The sequence below is a fragment of the Poecilia reticulata genome, linkage group LG11, assembly GCF_000633615.1.
Source record: "Poecilia reticulata strain Guanapo linkage group LG11, Guppy_female_1.0+MT, whole genome shotgun sequence".
Classification (NCBI taxonomy): domain Eukaryota; kingdom Metazoa; phylum Chordata; class Actinopteri; order Cyprinodontiformes; family Poeciliidae; genus Poecilia; species Poecilia reticulata.
In genome coordinates, this window is record NC_024341.1 from 15,690,016 (window position 1) to 15,702,025 (window position 12,010).

The 12,010-nt window shown below is 38.3% G+C and overlaps 1 long non-coding RNA gene across 2 annotated transcripts in view; it reads left to right on the forward strand.

The window, feature by feature from the left end:
- The window catches only part of LOC103472463 (uncharacterized), a 12,945-nt gene extending 1,538 nt beyond the window's left edge, over positions 1-11,407 (forward strand). The window contains exons 2-4 of one of the 2 annotated variants that reach the window (XR_534865.2): positions 1,144-1,209; positions 9,065-9,544; positions 11,034-11,407. This is a non-coding gene — a long non-coding RNA (uncharacterized LOC103472463). The remainder of the gene's footprint in view (positions 1-1,143; positions 1,210-9,064; positions 9,545-11,033) is intronic. The other variant, XR_534864.2, reaches the window with a different exon arrangement.
- Positions 11,408-12,010: the final 603 nt, after the last annotated feature.

The following is a 12,010-nucleotide window of genomic DNA, read 5'->3' on the forward strand; positions in this document are numbered from 1 at the left end:
GTGTGTGGGGGGGTGTGTGTGCGTGTGTGTGTGTGTGTGTGTGTGTGGTGGGGAAGTGGAGTTTGATTCTCGGGTCATTGCTATTTACCACTAATTTGTTGTTAGGATGTATTCTTAATAGAAAGGTTCTCTGAAGTTCTTTATGTGTGTGCAGTTTGCTGTAATGCACTTTGTATTTGCAGTGCAGGCCCTGCATTAATTGACATCCTGGTGAAAATGCATACAAAGCCTTAAAATAAATGCAGCTTTTACTGCAGCAGCATAAATCCACACTGGAAATTTTGGAATAATCCTACTTTTAATTAAGTACATTGAATCAACGGGAGATACATTTCACATTGAGAAAAAAAAAATGTTTATGCAAAAACTCAAAATCCACAATTATTTTTAGCACTAACTTTCCTTTCAAAATAAGTTTAACTAAGCCATGTTTTTAATTTGAACATAATTTAAAAAAAAAGTTGATCAGAGTGTTTTCAAACACTTAATTAGTGATTGATTTGTTAAGTTCTCCTAGGAGATTAAAAATGTCAAATATAAAGACACTAGACTGTCTTCAAAATGGAAAAGACAGGAGAACATACAAGGCAGATGTCTGTTGATTTGCCTCCTGGACTAAACTTGCCAGTATCCACAACAGGATAAATCGCAAATGATTTAAAAAGTTTAAAACTAATTATTCAAGCTGTAACCTTTAAGGCAATAACTGTGTGCTGCAATTAAATTCACACTTTTTCTGTCCATGAAGCTTTTACTTTCACAGTCCTCTGCATCAGAAACCCACTCACACGCTCCACAACGAAACATTTAGCATGTTGAGTGCGACTCGTGTGTGAAACACACACCACCTTTAAATTCACCCGTCCGTGTCCACTTATTGACCGACGCAAAAGCCAAACACAATCCGTGAACAGTCGTTCCGGTTGTTTCCCGTCACCCTCTGCTTTTACACATGAAGAACCCCCAATGTAACCACGGTGGCACGGTGACAGCATGTTGACACGGAGCCCCCCCGTTTCCTGCACCGCTGCCCCCCCACCCCCCGTCCCCTTAGAGCGGGCAAGAACATGCGTGTCCTCGTCATGTATATATCCACATACATTAAAGCGGAACCTGTTTTGTTCCTGTCCTCCGTCTCCGCAGCTCTGACACATTCATGCAAAGGAGAAGACACTGCAGAGAAGTCCTGCATGCAGGATGTCGAATCAGGTGAGAAAAGAAAGAGTGGATACTGTCACATTTTTACGCTCCTTCTCACTCTAATATGTAATTAGAGCAAACCTGTGATTAAAAGATAAATACATAAAAATCACAAATTGTTCTTTTGACAAGTGTGGAGCTGTTTTTTTTTTTTTAGGATTTTGTCTTGAATTTGGTTTCTTCCTTTTTGTTCAGCACGAAAAAAAAAAAATCTTTGTAAAGCCTAACGAGCATTTAAAGTGAAAGAATAAAGCCAACGTGTTTGTGCCTTGATGTTGTGCATTCACATTTCTTTTTTTTGATTCCTCACACTTGCCATTGTGCGTTGCTTCTGACGCCGAAAAACACAAATTCAAACAAAGACAAAAAGAAATGCTTCAAACTTCTCCCTCTTCTGTTTCTTTATCTTTGCTACCTTTTCATCATCTTTGCAACTATTTTGCATCCTTTATCCTGTAGTTTTCATCAAATGCTCCACACTATCGTGCTTTAACGATCCCTCCCTTTTTTTTTCTTCGTTCAAACACAACACAGTGAAACACTGCGGCTGATTTAATTTGTGTTTGACAACAGCTAATGAGTCAAAAACCTTTTTCGGTGGTTTAAGGAAACACATTTTGCAAACAAATCTGTCATGTTATGAGCTAAAAAATATACGTATTTTTGGATGAGTTACAGGAAATTACATTGAAATAACATCAAACAGAAAGAAACTATTTAATGCCTTCCTCTTAATGTTGTTGACTAATTTATCCGTAGTCAGACATGTTAGCCTGTGGCTAATCACCCAAGCATTTTGCTGCACTAACTCTCTGATTTGGAATCCTCTCGGCTATTCTCACATGCATCATCAAATACCGCACCACAGATTTCCTTTCAAAGAAACTCGAGAGGTTAAACACAATCAAAAACCCCTCATAAGAAACTTTAAATACCATAACAGCTCCTTTTGCATCCTATGAGAATACCTCTCTTTCTAATCTTGAGTGATCTTGAATCAGTGATGGGTCCTATCAGATTTTATCCATTGACAGGCTGAATATAGGAATATACACTAAGAAATTAATAAAGAATAGGCTCTAACTTTGACATGAGCTCTATCTCCACATCTACGAGATAAGGCTGCGTAATTAAAGTGCCATATACTGCGAGTATGGAGACCAAGAGAAAGAAAAGAAGGTTTTTTTTTTTATATTTTCTAGAGATTTACTTGTTAAATGTGACTTGGGACGATGCGTCTCTGTGGGGTTTTGACAATGCAATTAAAGGTTTGTAATCCTCCCCACAAAAGTTTTTTTTTTCTTTTTTAACCAAGCTTTTTTTTTTGACTGCCAGTTTAGATGAAAGGATGTGAATAAGTGCAGCACTGTAGTGACAGATACAAGTTTATTAAAAGATTCAAACCTCCTAGAGACGAAGACACAGAAAAAGAAACTTCAGTTTGTTTAGCCATACCTTTAGATGATGCAGAAAAAATAGCTTGTCCTAATAAATGAATAAGAAACTAGCAGTGAAATTGCTCTGTAGAGAGGCAGGTATGGGGATACTCACAAATATCCAACTGAGTGCTTTTGTGTTAAAGTTTGCCCCAGTGATTGAAAGGGTCACCTGTTTGTGGCTTTCTGTTGCATTCGACTATTTCCTGGGATTTTGCACCAAACAGCAATTTAGGTTGCTCTGTTTCTTTTCATCTTTGGAAGGTGTAGTAATTGTGGGGATGTGGGGATTCTGTGGTGGTCCTGGGGGACTTCGTTGCTCATGTGGGGTATGACGGCGTTACTTAGAGTGGTGTGAAAGGGAGCGATGGCTTCCCTTATCTAAATCTGAGCCGTATTTTCCTATTGGACTTCTAGTTGTCCATAATGAACACCTAGTTCCAGAACAAGGTTTGTTCACAAGTGTTTCTGGTACTGAGCTACTTGAGGAAAAGTCAATGAACAAGTCTGTAACAAGGTAAGGAAATCTTCTGTCATGTCTTGAACCCTGAGGTGAAGAGAGAGAGAGGAAAAGATGTACAACACACTACTGGATCCAACACTAATAGTGAGTTGAATCAGATGGCAGGAGAGGCTGATGGAAAAATCTGGTAAATCCAAACAAATGGGGGATTAAATTAACAAAAAAAGTTTGGAATATCTTCAACTCACTTCTTGTGGATGGGTTGGGAACATGAAATCAAAATGTACCATGTTCAGAACCTCCAATGCAACCTCTAGGAACTCTGGCCTGAAGATCATTGGTGCCTGTTTTAATGCTTGTGGACACTAGCGGTGATAAAGAGCTCAGGTTTATCTTTAGAGAATCAGAACTCGGATACCTGGTGGACAGACGGACTGAAACGTCTGTGGATACAGAAGCAAAATCTCGGCCATTCATGGCAATAAGAAAGGACTTTCAGTTTTCCTTAAGGAAATACTGGAAGGTTGTTTGATGATGACTTAAAGGCGTAACAACAACCTTAGCCTGAATGAGCTGGAATATCACTGTGGATATTTGGGTTTCCCTCCTGTTACCCCATGACTCCATCTTGCTGAAGATGATGCATGGATGAATAGATTAGTTTCAGTGACTCCTTGCTGCCTTGCAAATATTTATTGATGATTTATAAAGGCTTTGCAGCTTGAAAATCAGGATCATAACTTTTTTGAATCATTTTAAGGAGAGTCTAATTGTAATATTTTACAAAAAATGAAGTGTCTGAACCCTGGAAAGAGTTCATAGATCAGTAAAGAGTAGTTTCAGTACATTAGTAAAAGATTGGAATAGTGTCATGGGTTAATATTAAAATGATTAACTAATTGTTATAATAGTATTAGCTATTTATACATTCCTTAAAGAGTCTTATTGTAATACATTGTTAAAAACACTGTAACAATTGAACCCCAAAGCCTTAATTAATCAATAATATGCAGTTGAAATGTTTGGTTTTCATCAGTGGCTAACCATTTATAACAGCATGTGGGTGTTACAGCTGGTTAGTGTTGATTTATAAAGGGATCACAGCTTAATTAATAATGTTAAGACAGGAGGTCTTATTGTAAAATAATACAAAAAAACAGCAACATGATTTCCAGTGTGTCACACCACAGCCCAAACTTTTACAAGACAGATTTCCTGCTTCCTGGAACAACTTTGCTTAAAATCCTGCCGGGCTGAACAAAATGACATCTCCACATTTCCTCTTTGACATACACACTCATGCTTCCCTCTCCTCCTCCCTTGGCTTTTGTTTTCACTGACACATGCACTCCAATTAGCAGTTTTCTTTTTGCCATTAAGGATGAAAGAGAAGGAGCCAAATGTTTATCTTTTCGAGCACCATTTTTTCCATTTCCTAACAAGTTTGAGTTGAGTTTCTTTTTGTCAAGTAGAGTATAATTCCCAATGTTACCATGATCTTTTCTACATAAGAATATCCCTTTTTTTTGATAAACATCAAAATGCAACAAATTGTGTTTATGACAATTTCAAATGTATGAGGGAACACAAGCAACTGGGATTATTTTCATTTCCAGTGACGTCTTGTAAACCTTTTAAACATTTTCATTTTCTAAACCTTACACGATGCCTCATCTCCAGAAGCTCTGTTAAACCTTTCTCATTGGAAATCGCACAAAAGTCTCTGAGAATCACATGCTTAAAATATATCGTAATTCTCAGCAAAGCTGTAAGACTACAGCTAGAAGTCAAATCTTTTCTTTTTTGTCATCAGTCCTCTTGTGTGTCAAATTAGAGCATCCTAATCTTGGGCTTTATACTTAAATGTAAATCTGCGAATCTCAAATTGCACAGATCCCCTCGCTGGGGCTTCGACTGCTGAAATCTGTCACAGCCGCTGGTGTGCCGCACATTAGGGGAGAAAATGCTCTTAAAAAATGTGCTTTCCTGACATTAACATGACTTGTGTGCCTGGGCGCCGCTCGATCTGTGCAGTTCCAGGCGTATATTTATGAATAGGAACCTTTAATTAGGGCTTGTGTTTCCTCTCTAGTCACATTGAGGGATGGTCCTCGCCGACATTCATTAATGATAATCACCAAGAGCGATGGCATAGCTACAGGCCAAGTCTCGGGGGACCCGACACTTGAAAAGAAGCATTAAATTACACAGAGGGACTCTTTAATTGCAAAAAGGAAAATATATAGCCATCATTGTTAAATATGATCTTTTGTAAGCCTTTACTGGTTCAAGGATTTGTCTGAGGGGGTTCCCTACGCTCGTGCTGTTTTAAATGGATCTTCACCAACACACAGCAGACCTTGCTTGTCCACAAACAAGCATCACAGCTCGGGATGCATGGCAGTACTTTACAGTAGGTTTTTGTAATGAATGCATCAACATTTTTAACCATTTCATTTAATGCACAGATGTTGAATTGCACAGGATTGGGATAAAAGCAATAAGCGAGACCCGTCTTTGTAATGTTTGTGCATTTACTATTGGTAAAGCTACATGAGGCGATGCCTTCTTAAGACCAGACTCCTCTGGGAGAGACGACTCTTACAAGCTCACCACTGAACGTGCTGCGTATTCTGGTCATCAGGCACAGTGTCATTTACTCTACAATTACTGACAATTGTAGGAAAAAAAACTCAAACTAATTTCATATTGTAATGCAGGAGCAAAATCTAACTTTTCACCTTCCTTAACATCAGGACGCCAGACCTTATCGTTCAGAATCCGAATACAGATTTACACAGACTTGTACAATACGGGTGTGGACTTCAGCACGCTGAAATCTTAGAATCGTTCCAGAGTTTTTCTGCTTCAACATAATGTCTGCCATCTAGATTAGACCAGTTAATAAGTAATGCAGAGCCGTGCAGCAGAAATCCAACTCTCAACATACAATGCATTCAATTCAAAGACGATATCGATATGATTTCATCGATATGGAAAAGGGTGAGAGGTACAAACAGAATTTAAAATGTCTCTGTTCTTCTCTAATAATAAAGTCATCTTTCATTAATTTATCTGGAGAGTATTTACATAGCGATTGAACTCCATTAAAATTACATGTCCATTAAACTTTTGTTTCACTCAATAGCAGTAAAAAAAATGTAATGAAGATGTGAACTAATCATTTTATTAAATGTACCAAGAACGGATAACTAAATGGTGAAAAGCTCGACCTTGACCGTGTCCTTTCTTTTCCAAAAACTGAGATATTTTCAGTGGTTTCTGTTGACAGGTTGTACGAAGAGCTCTCGATGATTTATTTATCTTTATGGAAAAGGGAGAGATGGTGGAAGACAACATTACATACAGAGTGCAAAACGAAGCAGAAATTCACACTATGTTCACATTTGACAAGCCGACATGATATTTGGTCTTTTGTCACTGAGGCAACAAAGTACAAATAATAGATCTCATCCTGAGAAAGTTGTTTTATGCTACCTGTTTTTTTTTTTGTTTTTTTTTTTAAAATCAGACTACAGCTCTTTTAGGAAAGCACAACACTGAAGTTAGCATCTGATGTACACCTGAGAGCTTAGAAAGTGACAGCCCAGATTTTAGCCAGCTGTTTGCTCACAATATTTAGTGAAACTGTAAACTAAGGCAACATTTAAAAAGGTCACAACTCCTCCTCAGACACTTGGTACAATGTTAATATATCAACTTACTTTGGATCAGCTGATTGTGGTGCATCAGTTGGGACATTCACTTTGACCGACAGCAGTGGTAGGGTCTGCGTTGGTGGTGTCCAGATTACAGATCAAGAATTGGAATCCTAAAACAAGGTTTGTCCGATCGTTTAAAATGGATGTAAGGGTGCAAGTAATAATAACGTCCTATAGGACATAGGAAATATGTTCAAAATGACGGTTGCACAAATGACTTGTGTGGCACAAACAGAAATGGTCAACATTGTTTTCCTTTGAGTAGGGGAATGTTACGGGCCTCTGTTAACTTCCAACGACCTACATTTGAACTTTTTTAATGTACTAAATAATAGCAACACAATATATGTCTGCTAGTTTCAAGAAGCTATTACCTCGTGCAGTCTTTTTTGCATTTTGAAGAGTTGCTGAAACAAATTGGGCGTCTAAGTCAGGTTATATTTATTCCCCATAGGAATCGTTTGGATTTTGTCAAATCAGTGAAACATTAAGTAAAACTTCAGTTGCATTTATTCTATTGAGATCAGTAGCTGTTTTATATGTGCTCAAAGTAAAGGCATATTTAAAAAAAAAATTGTTAGGTTTTGCTGCAGCAGTGAAGGATACATTTATTTCCAGGGTTTTTAACACATCTTTACCAGGGTTACCAATAAATGTGGAGCCTGCTGTAAATATATCCTCATTTACCGCAGGAATCTTGCTAGAAACCGAAGTGGAAAAAATGCACACACACACACATGCACACACACACACACACACGCACACACACTCTTAAACTACTGACCTAATTGCTCAGACTCACTCAACTAATTAATATCAGCTGACTTAACATGATGTGAAGGTTAGCTAGGTGACGTTCTCCTGAATTCCGGTTCTTTCCTTTAGCATGCCCGTTTCTTCTCATCTTCGATCTACTTTCCTTTTTTTTTTTGTTTCTCTTCTTCTCTGACGTTTCTGTCTTCCATCTTTCCGGCCCTCTTTCTAATTCTCCGTTTAGTTCCCTTCTCTTTGTTTCCATCTTTCCTTCCTATAAGATCATACCGTGCATAAATGCAAACGGTTCACATAAGTTGGCCCACATCTATTTTTACCTGGTGTTGAGGTAGAGGAGGGGTTGGCTTGGGGGCTTTGCAGAGGTGAGTGGGCATGCCGAAAAGGAAGAGAGAGGATGGGTGTGGGGAGGGGGTAGAGGCAGGGTCACAATGCTCCATTAATCAAAAAGAATGACACCCATGTCGTCCCTGACAACCATCCTGCCACCCGTACGTCTGCTCCCCTCCTCCTCCTCCCCCTCCACCTCCATCCCACTCAAACAGGACAACTTTAGTGACGGAGAGGGCGACGATGAAGGAGAGAATGTGGATCGAGGAAAGGGAAACGAAGGGGGAGGCGGGGGGAGGTGTTTGAGCGAACTTTATTAATCAAGCATCTGGGATTAATTGTTATGAAGTGTCACCCATAAATTCTCCATTTGGATTTAATAATCTCGGAGGTAGATTTAACAATCCCTGTCGTGATTTGAGCTTTATTGAAGAGGCTGCGGAGAAAGAGAGAGGCAGAGGGAGGAAAGGGATGTGGTGACACAAATAGCTTCTCAGCGGACAGTCCCTCTCTGTATGACAGTTATGAAATACAATTATCAGCAAGATCTGCTTAAGAATTCATCAACTGCACCTCTGCCTTCCAAGGAGAGCGGGAAGGGAGGGGGGCAACATACAAAGCAAGTCTTAACTGATAAGACTTCTCTTTTTCCCTGCAGCCCTTAAACTATCATTTCAGATTCCCCGGCTCAGTCTTGTTAAGTCACTGTAAAGGTACGGCACGCATATTGCTTTGCAGGTTATATTAAAGCATAAATCATTAGGTAGGAAAAGGGAATATGGTAAATGACACACCGTATGCAAATCACCCGGGATCACGAGTGGTTTGTCTGAAATGCATCACCCGCTGGTTTGCATCAGGGTCAATAATAGCAGTTAATCTCTGCGCGCAGTGAAAATATACTGTCAGGGAATTGCACAACACCCTGTCAGTGCACAAAAGTAACTGGATCATAAAACGCGCATGATTTCAATCAACTGTCATCTAATTGCAGCCGCACCTTTTGAAACGAGTGAAGAACGGCCACAATGTAGGTTGACAGTGTGCATAAAATTTGCATAACTTTGCATATCCCAACGCCATTAATGTTAGTTTTATTGGAGGCTCTCGTTTCTTCTGCTTTTTTTTTTTTTTTTTTGTAGGTTGTCTTAAAGAAACAAGGACGGATGCAGGACAGTTCAGTTGATTGTCGAAGGAATTGGCCTGACTCGACTATAATCAATACGTTTTAACAAAATGGAGCTACGATCCAGCTGTGCTGCTTCCATCTCCCAAACATTACTCTGTCTGATCTTGGAAAGCTATTATCTCTCCGACAAAAGACGGATCTCAGAAACAGAATGACTCTGTCTTCGATCTGACTCGGAGTGGAAAGTCTTTACGAGACAATTTTTGTTGGACGCCAGAAAAGCTCGTGAAATATTTGCCTTTAACGAGACATTTCCTCCTGCCAGATATCACCCTGATCAATGACGCTTCTGTTCCAAGAGAAACGACAATACCTGGAGCCCCGGTAAAAACCCTGCGTCACCCCATCCCTCACTGACACCACATCCAGGACTTAGCTCGGTTTAATCCGAGCACCCCTGTCGTCTACCAACAGGAGCTACAGCTGCTGGCAGGTAACGTTGTGGCTTCAGTGGCATTGCTCCATGTCAAACTCTTTGAGTTTGTCAAGCATCACTTCAGTCAAATAGAAGAAATCGTCTACTAATGTTTAGAAACTTCAGGAATGAGTGACCAGAATGGATGCAGGAAATTTCATTCTATTTTATTTTTTTTTTTCTAAGATGTACTTCTTTTGGTTTTAGCCCCGTCATATGGGGCATTTTTGGGTACAAAAATGAAATATGATGGAACGTTTCATACAAACCACCATTTTAAACTGATAAAGTTTGTAGGATCTCATCAATCCATCTCAAGGAAAAGCTGGTTTTGACTAATCACCAGCAGGAGATTTTTATTATTTTTACTTTTTGTTGAGCAAGTGGTCATAATTTCTCATACTTCATTAAACTCTACCAAATTGGGATTATTTCCCCAACGCATACACTTTTGCATATAGTGACGCAAAACTGTAGCAATATTATGGTTTGTTAAATTATTTTAATGTTAACCCACAAAAGCGACTCTGAAGGATCAATTTTTACATTTGTGTGGTGTAATAAGGGCAAGTTGATGATCAGCTGAAGCCAGGCTGGTTGAGAATTTATTTGGCATTTACAAAAGTTTCACAGCATGAGCGCTGCAGCTCTTTTGTATTTTATCCACATGTGATAAGATTTTAGTTAAAAAAGAAAAAGAATATATATATACTTTATGTAGTATTCACAAAGACCAAATATGCAGATTTTTTTTGTCATTATGACAAAAACCCTTTTACATGCATACCTGTTTTCTGTACTTGAAACCATAGCAATTGTGTTTTTTCCCACCACTATCTCACTTTATCTTGACTCTGTTTCTATTAAGCTTCAATCATAGCTTCTAAAATTAGACAGGAAAAAGTAAAGTGTGGCAAACAACACAGGAGCTAACGCTTTTTCAGGGAGTCCTTTACATGGCACTGCAATAAAGCTCTATTCAGGATGACTTTTTATTAATTTTACTGTTTTTTATTGGAACACCCAATGGAAATCTTTAGTTGCTAAAACATAAAGCTGTATTACAGACAGGTTTCAGTTTTGCAGTTCAGCAATTTAGAACATTCAGTAATCAGTCAGGATTATTTTGGTCATATTATTATGGTTTTCTGTTGCTTGAGTCCTGTAAATAGAAATTAGGAGTTTTAATTTGAACTTTGAGAATTTCCTTATGACCAAATAAAAAAAATTAATTCTTAACCCAAGACTCAAATGTTTTTAATCACACTTAACTTTGACAACTTCACATGGCAAACATAATTTTGTTTGACTTCATATGTTTAAAAAAAAAAAAACTTGCCAGAGTTGACAATATATTCTTAAACTTTGTGGTAAGTTATGTTTGATTGAAATGAGCAAATACTGTGTTTTAGTTTTTGCTGTCTCTAAAGATGCAAATAAACTGGGACAAGGTAAATGAACTTAACATTTTAAATGTTTCACTATTGTGTTTTTGTTGTTTATGCAGCAGATCCTCCTGAATCGCTGCTGAAGACGACGGTCTGGTTCTGCTGGTTCCTTCCTGTTGAAAGATAACTTTCCCTTTTTCACAGATTAAAATAATTGACTGTCATGATGAAATGAAATCTGACGTCAGAAAAAATCGGATTCAGTGTATCGCGATTCGGATGGGTTCAGCTTTTCTGAATTAAAAGCTCACTTGGATGGCTTTATGTAGTTGAGGCCCTGCCCTCTATAAATATATATATGTATATAAAACTTGTTAAAATGCTCAAATCTGTACCAAAAGATTTTGTAGTATTACGTCTTATATTTTAATTACTTATTTGACTTTAATATATGTTACCTGATTATTTTCTAATAAAACGCATTTTCTGTGTAGTTAATCTGTATTTTCATGTGGACTTCTGCCTTCATCTCTTCATTTGGTTCAAGCTTTATTTCCTGCTTCTAAAAAGCGTCATCTGTACATATGCACAGGCATGGAAAAAAAAAAAAAAGATAAACCGCATTCAAATCTAAATCTTTTTTTATTCATTTTGGGCTGGACTCCCGAAATGTTATATGAATAACACGTCATATCGCACTGCGTGTTATTACCAGGCACCATTTTGCACCCTGCCCTGTAATTTTTCCCTAACCCTGACAATTTAGCATGCCCTGATGCTGGAAAGTGACACACAGTGATTTTAAAATGAGCCGAGATGACAGAGGTGCACCAGACGTGTCATCGAATTCAGACCACTTTATCATAAAATGCCTCCTTTGCTTTTATGCCACTTTGGTTGAAATTCTTTAGCTGGGGAAAGTTAATATAGTGATATCACAGCTCTAAGGAAATGTTCTAATCAGCCATAACATTTTTAGCAGCGTCTTTATCCTCCATGTTCTGATCAGTCTGGGAATAGACATAAAGATTCGTCTACAACCAAGATTTGTGCTGTTATGTCGCTAAGGATATAAAACAATCATAGAACTAATTTC